Source organism: Ursus americanus, chromosome 21 (genome assembly GCF_024610735.1).
Source record: "Ursus americanus isolate L20-20 chromosome 21, mUrsAme1.1.p, whole genome shotgun sequence".
Taxonomy (NCBI): domain Eukaryota; kingdom Metazoa; phylum Chordata; class Mammalia; order Carnivora; family Ursidae; genus Ursus; species Ursus americanus.
This window is the reverse complement of record NC_142147.1, coordinates 58,056,284-58,064,563: the sequence shown is the minus strand read 5'-3', so window position 1 is coordinate 58,064,563 and position 8,280 is coordinate 58,056,284.

Genomic DNA, 8,280 nt, shown 5'->3' with positions numbered 1-8,280 from the left:
GCATTCTTTGCTAATAAATTTCCATTTTCTGCACTCCTCTGCCTTTAAAAACTTTGCATTTTGTATATCTCTTTGGAGCTGCCCTCTACTTGCTAGACAGGATGCTGCCTCATTCATAAATCCTTAAATAAAGCCAATTAGACCTTCACAATTACTCAGTTGAATTTTTTAAAATAGTTTTAGCCCTATCAATATCTATTTTATTCATCCCATTTAAAAATAATCATCCTGTTTGTTCACTCCTATCAATATTTGTTTTGTTCACTTTATTCCTTAATAATTGTTTAAAAATTTCTGCCCTGCTAAAACCAGTCTCTTGACTCTGTCTTCTGCTTTTTCCCACTCTCTGGTTAATTAATGTAATATTTTATTTTATTTTTTTAAAAGATTTTATTTATTTGACAGAGAGAGACAGCTAGAGGAGGAGTGGGAGAGGGAGAAGCAGGCTACCCGCTTAGTAGGGAGCCAACGTGGGGCTCGATCCCAGGACCCTGGGATCATGACCTGAGCTGAAGGCAGATGCTTAAGGACTGAGCCAACCAGGTGCCCCAATTAATGTAATATTTTAAGTATCTATAAGACCTGTGAGGGAAAGCTGAAACCATTTTGATGAGGCTTCCTGAACTGTCCTTTGGTTTTACAGCAGTAAAGCGGTATGGGGTGCCCATGTGAAAGGGGTCCCTTAACCACAGCATTTACCATGACTTGGAAAACAGGAATATTCATTGTGTGAGTATCCCAGTCATAGCGTCAGGTCCACATGTCTTGCATAGCAGGCAGAACAGCTGCTTCATCTGGGTTCCTTCATTTGGCATTCAGAGGGGGATACAGACCCCTTCTCTGGATTAACATACCTTTCACTGACTTTTATTCCAGTTTGCTTTCCCCTAAGGACTACCTTTGTTGTGTCTTGATCACATACAGCCACCTGTGATTATTTCACAGCAATCCATGGGTCCTGTATCGACACAAACATGCTCTTCCATTCTGCAGCGTTCAACACCAAAGACATAGCGCCCAAAGTAGTTACTCTCATAATCTGTTTCCATCTATAAAGTGAAAAGAGGGGCGCCTGGGTGGCACAGCGGTTAAGCGGTTAAGCGTCTGCCTTCGGCTCAGGGCGTGATCCCAGCGTTGTGGGATCGAGCCCCACATCAGGCTCCTCTGCTATGAGCCTGCTTCTTCCTCTCCCACTCCCCCTGCTTGTGTTCCCTCTCTCACTGGCTGTCTCTATCTCTGTCAAATAAATAAATAAAATCTTAAAAAAATAAATAAATAAATAAAAAATAAAGTGAAAAGAACTCCTTCATATTATGCCCCCGGGCTTCAAGTTTCTTGGTTTTGCCTCTCCACTGTGATGATGAACATCTTGGTGACCAGAGGTCTTAGAATTACTTTGTTACCCCTGCACCATTTTTCCCTGGGAAGGCCGGTTTGAGGCCAGCGGGCAGAGCTCAGACTCACTGAAATATGAGCTTGGTCTAGCAACAAAGTCTGACCCAGCATCTGCCTTTACTTATAGTTTAGCTGCGAATATTTTGCCTTTCTCTTTAGTTTGCACTTCCTTATGCATCCAGTGAACCAACTCGCCAGGAATTGGATCCATCTCTGCATTCTATTGGTAAGTTTTATCTTTAGTAACAGCACGGCTGTTTATAGCACAGCTACTGCTCCATTTCACGGTGACCACCATGACCATGTGGCCACTCAGGAATCAAAGGTTATTTATCGCCAACTGTCTCCTCCTTTCTCTTCCCAAACCACTTGTTTCCATGAGCAAGCACTGTTCTAGCAAATCCCACTTCATGACACCAACTACATTCTGCACCAACAGTTCCAACAAAAGAGGGTGTTCCCACAGCAACCATGAAATAATATACATATATGCATACATATACACATATACATACATATGTGCATAATAGGTAGGTATGTGTATATATATGTACACGTGTATGAGTATGTGTGAGTGTGTGTGTGTGTGTATTTCAGGTGTGAATGAGAAATGGTAGTATTGGAGGAAGTCATGAGGAATCATGACTACCGATTGATGCAAGAGATGGACCTGGGTAATCAGAGGCTTCTTACCTCCTCCCCGGTCTTTGGAATGACCATTCTGCTTGCCTTCCCTGCACTAGAAGCTGCCCAAGGACACAGCCTTGAGCTAGTAAGGTGTTGATACCATCTGGATGGTATATGCAACTGAACCTAGTTAAGGCTTCTATATAAACTTCAAGATTCTGGCTGGCAGGTGCAGAGATCTATTCATCTTGCAGTCACCCAAGATAAGCTTAACATGTAAGTTCCCTTGCTTAAACCTGCCACCTACCAATGTGGAGTGGTCTGCCTCTGTCCTCCATGTATGGGGGCCAGTTTCAGATTATACCCAGGAAGCTCCCCAAATTGTGAACTAAAAGGTAGATACAAGAAGTGTACTGGATGGGGGTGCCTGGGTAGTGCAGTCGTTAAAGCGTCTGCCTTCGGCTCAGGGCGTAATCCTGGCGTTCCGGGATCGAGTCCCACGTCGGGCTCCTCTGCTGGGGGCCTGCTTCTTCCTCTCCCACTCCCCCTGCTGTGTTCCCTCTCTCGCTGGCTGTCTCTCTGTCACATGAATAAACAAAATCTTAAAAAAAAAAAAAAGAAGTGTACTGGATGAAAGAGTGAAAGTATAATTGATTCAATGTGTCCAACATTTATAAAGGTATTTTTTAAAAAGAGATTCCAAGAGACTGAATAGCAATGATGGGGAGATTATTTGTCAAGAGGTTGAGTTAAACAATTTGTCTTTGCCAACTCCTTAGGGCTTCTCTCTAAGGAGTTCCTTAAGACAATGGCAGCTTTGGAAGGAAATATTTTCTAGGTGATGCTGGACATAAACTTGTTCTTTATTTTCACAGAGGGCCAGAAAGATGTCTCAGCACTACCTGCTCTCAGATGGCTTCCAGACCAGTAAGGTTTGCCCCCGTATTTTTTTTTTTTTAAGATTTTATTTATTTGAGAGAGAAAGTGAGCAAGAGAAAGCACAAGTTGGTGGGTGGGGGAAAGCAGAGGGAGTGGGAGAAGCAGACTCCCTGCTGAGCAGGGAGCCTGATGCAGGGCTCAATCCCAGGACCCTGGGACTTGAGCCAAAGGCAGATGCTTAATGGACTGAGCCACCCAGGCGCCCCCGCCCCAGTATTTTGGGGTGGTGGAGCTAAGAATGATGTCTCCAAAAGTGCACTGGATTTTGCTCTTTCCTCTGCTGGGTTCTGTAACTCCTGCTAAATTCCTTTATTGCTATGAATGAACTGGACCAAGAAAGAGGAAAAATAACTACACAAAAATGTTCATAGATGCTGTCTTTCAGAACATTCCAGGGGCGCCTGGGTGGCACAGCAGTTAAGCGTCTACCTTTGGCTCAGGGCGTGATCCTAGAGTTATGGGATCGAGCCCCACATCAGGCTCTTCCGCTATGAGCCTGCTTCTTCCTCTCCCACTCCCCCTGCTTGTGTTCCCTCTCTCGCTGGCTGTCTCTATCTCTGTCAAATAAATAAATAAAAAATCTTTAAAAAAAAAAAGAACATTCCAGAAAAATGTACTGTTTCAGTACACACATTCATATTGGTCTTCATTAACATGTATCCCAACTTCACGGCCTGCCGAATGGCTCTGTGATCTCTGACCTGCAGTGGCACAGGCAGCAAGGCCATCACATTCCCAGCAATAGCCTTTCCCCCAAATCTTCCCATGAGGCCAGAGCCCTGAGCACAATTCTCATTGTGGTGGATGCTTGTCTCCTTTTACTCTGTCTTCTATTTTATATTTTTACATAACCCTGATTATAAAGCCACACCATGGTCTGATGAGCACCTCTGCACTGGTTTCTTCAGGCTCCCTGACATCATGCCTTCATGCTTTAGCAGTGACACCCAGGTCTCTGTTTCGTTTTGCCTGCTGGGCAAAAAAACAAATGTTCTAAATGTAGTTTCTGGGCTATAAGTCCCCTCTAGAACATCCTATCATTTATTTAGTCAATGTTATATATTTGTAGGCTCTCATTTTATACCATTTAATCTTCCAGGACATTTTGATTCAAAATTGAATAATAATATAATAACTCTGCTTCAGATTGCTTATAGTGTATAGAAAATGTGAACATTGATAATTTAATTATTTATTTTAGAGAGAGAGAGAGAGAACAGCAGCAGGAAGGGACAGAGGGAGAGGAAGAGAGAGAATCTTAAGCAGGCTCTAGACTCAGTGTGAAGCCTGACACCGGTCTTGATCTGACAACCCCGAGATCATGACCAACAGCCGGACACGTAAACGACTGAGCCACCCAGGTACCTCTTGATAATTATTTTTATTTTTAAAAAAGATTTTATTTATTGATTTGTCAGAGAGAGAGTGCACAAGCAGTGGGAACAGCAGGCAGAGGGAGAAGCAGGCTCCCTGCTGAACAAGGAGCCCAATGCGAGCCTCGATCCTAGGACTCTGGAACCATGACCTGAGCCAAAGGCAGATGTTTCACCAACTGAGCCACCCGGCTTCCCATATTATTTTTAAATAATTTTCTAAAATTGAATAGAGATATTCAGGAAATTTTGGATAGCATAATATAGGGAACCATCATGCTAAATAAGGAGGTAAACCGGAACAAGCCTGAATTACTGCAAATGGAATTTATTCAGAAATAGCAGAGAAATTAAAATTCAGACACACAAAATGTAGCAAGATATAGGCAAGTCCATTGGGGGTTTTTAGCAGGTTGTACTAATGGGCATGCAGTGCAAAGACAGAGTAGTGCGGCCAGAGTCCAAGCAGTTCCAAGTTCATTGTCTCGAGGATGGAAAAAGATTCTTGGGGGATGTTAGTTGGTCAGGTGATCAGTCTTCTGTAAATCGAACATTTACAAGAAACCAGTCTCAGTTCTTAAGTTCCATTCTTCTGAGAGTGCGTATGTGAGATTCTCCATTTCATATCTTCCAGTTCCCTTTTAAATTGAAACCCTTTCACAGAATGTTCAGGATTTAGGAGTTTAGCGTAGAAAACCACTTCTTTTTTTTTTTTTTTTAAGATTTTATTTATTTATCTGACAGACAGAGAGACAGCCAGCGAGAGAGGGAACACAAGCAGGGGGAGTGGGAGAGGAAGAAGCAGGCTCATAGCGGAGGAGCCCGATGTGGGACTCGATCCCAGGACCCCGGGATCACGCCCTGAGCTGAAGGCAGACGCTTAACGACTGAGCCACCCAGGCGCCCCCAGAAAACCACTTCTGATTTGAAATTTATGCAGACACTGATATATAGATTTCAATTTACAAAGTATAGTGGGGAAAATGTTTTAATTGGAGAGAAAAAAACTTGGAAATACTAGAAGTTGGAGAGGTACATGTGGAATTCAAAGACCTGAAGAAAAATCATTGCTTTTGTAGTGTAATGTATGATGGGGAGAGTGGTGAGAAAAGAAGCCCAAAACGTAGGTGCAAGTGTTTTATGAGATGTATCTGAGGACATCTCAAAGACCAAAATGATCAGAACTCTTCTTAGGCCAGATGATGTGTCTCTGAGGGTTTAATCAGGCTGGATAAATAATCAGCACTGCTCATGATACAAAGTACTAAGCTTCAATGGAAATAAAAGTATTTTATTAAACTCTACACTTCACCTTTTAATATTTCTCTTAATAGAAATCTTTTTGTTTTAAGCAGTTCTTAGAAATAATGCATTTACAGTTAAATACTATAAGTAAAGATCACTAAATGCACCTTTTGGAAATTATATTTCAATAAAAGTCACTTTTAGAAGTTATTGTGGGGGGCGCCTGGGTGGCACAGCGGTTAAGCGTCTGCCTTCGGCTCAGGGCGTGATCCCGGTGATCTGGGATCGAGCCCCACATCAGGCTCCTCTGCTGGGAGCCTGCTTCTTCCTCTCCCACTCCCCCTGCTTGTCTCTCTCTCACCGGCTGTCTCTCTCACTGGCTGTCTCTGTGTCAAATAAATAAATAAAATCTTAAAAAAAACAGTTATTGTGAGCCATTGGCATCTAGAAGATACTTTCATTTTTTTTTTTAAGATTTTATTTATTTATTTGACAGAGAGAGACAGCCAGCGAGAGAGGGAACACAAGCAGGGGGAGTGGGAGAGGAAGAAGCAGGCTCATAGCGGAGGAGCCTGATGTGGGACTCGATCCCACAACGCCGGGATCACGCCTTGAGCCGAAGGCAGGCGCTTAACCGCTGTGCCACCCAGGCGCCCCCTGGAAGATACTTTCAAATAGCTGAATGGTCTTTGCCTATTTATCATCTAACTTAAGTAACTCCTTTGCCTTTTGTTACCACTAAAACATTAATATAATCCTTTTCCTATGTTAAAGCCCTAACCCCCAAGTGACTATATTAAGAGCTAGGGCTTTTAAAGAGGTAATTAAGGGGGGCACCTGGGTGGCTCAGGCATTAAGGGTCTGCCTTGGGTTCAGGTCATGATCCCAGGACCCTCGGATCCAGCCCTGTGTTGGGCTGCCTGCTCAGCGGGAAGCCTGCTTCTCCCACTCCTCCTGCTTGTGTTCCCCCTCTCTCTGTCAAATAAACAAACAAACAAATAAATAAATAAATAAAATCTTTTTTAAAAAAGGTAATTAAGGTTAAATGAGGTCATTAGGGTGGGGTCCTACTCTATTAGAACTGGCTTCCTTTTAGGAGGAATAGACACCGACACTATGCTCACTAGGAGGAAAAGGCCCTGTAAGTACACAGTTAGAAGGTGGCCATCCACAAGCCAAGGAGACAGACCATGTATCACCAAACCCGTTGACACCTTCGTCTTCAACATCCAGCATCCAGAACTGTGAGAATGTAAATCTCTGTTGTTTAAGCCAATCAGTCTACTGTATTTTGTCACATTGTTATGGTGGTCCTAGCCGACTAACAGCTCTCATTTAATGTGTTCTCTTCACCAAATATGTAAATAACAAGGTCAAAATATAAAGAGGGATAGTTAAGGGGACACATTTGATACAATTCTAAAAATGCTACAAAAGTGTAAATCAGCTTTTTTAAAAATTGGAGGGATTTAGTTTGGAGGTTCCTATTTTGTTTCCACTTCGATTAGAAACCAAAACTTAACTCTGATTTGCCAAGTCCAAACAAGAAGCCTGGTGATGAGAGTCAGGCTTTAAAACTCTCAGGATCCACTCTATTTCCTGCACATGTGTTTGCAGGGTATAGCTTCAGAGTAACAGCGTCTGACCTACGCTACTACTGATAAACCATAAAACTATATAAAATACAAGTGGCTGAGTCCTTCTAGGGGGCCCTCCTTGGACAAGGGTTGATCTGAAGCTTTGTATTAAGCTCTCTTGTTACCTCTCTTCATGAAAGTGGAGACCCTCACTATCATGTCAGAGGTCAGGTGCACACAGGTGCCACCAGCCCCTGAATCCCAGCTTTCAAGTCCAGAAGCAGTGTCCTTTAAGCTGGCTCAAAGTCAAGTCCACACTTCTCCTTCTAGAGGCTGATGCCCCACATTTGGTACCAGAGCAGTTCTGGCCCCACATGTTGGGACAATCTTGGGGAGAGATTCACAGGGCAGGGCAGGGCTGGAATGATGCTGTCCTCTTGGGACATTGTGGTGGGCACCAAAGCCAAACCTATGTATTGAAGCTTCCATAAAGATCCAAAAGGATGGGGTTCAGGTTCCAGGTTGGCGAACATCCCACATGGAGATGTGAGGAGAATGGCACACTTAGAGGGAGCATAGAAGCTCCATTTCCCTTCCCACATACCTTGCCCTGTGCATCTCTTCCTGGGTTATATCCTTTTATAATAAACTGGTATTCTAGTCAGTAAATGTTCTGAGAGTTCTGTGAGCTGCTCTGGCAAATTAATCCAACCCAAGTGATGAGGTTGTGGAATATAGGTGAGGTTCAGTGGGGTGGAGTCCAGAGCCGATGACCAAAAAAGAATTCTTGAGGCGTCTTTGGTGCAAAATGGTGGTTTATTAAAGCACGGGGACAGGACCTGTGGGCAGAAAGAGCTGCACCGGGGTTGTGAGGAGTGGCCCATTATATACCCTCAAGTTGGGAAGGGGTTAGGGATAGCATAAGTCTCTAAGGAATTTTGGAAGCAAGGTTTCCAGGACCTTGAGGGGGCTAGCTGTTGTTGGGAAAGGGTCATTTATTACCGTCTAATAAAACCTGAGTCATGAGACCCTTCAGATGTATATCGGTGGGCCATATGCTTGGGGGATGATTGCCAACACGTATTTTGGGGGGGGGGCATTAGAGATAAAGGAAGTTTCCAAAG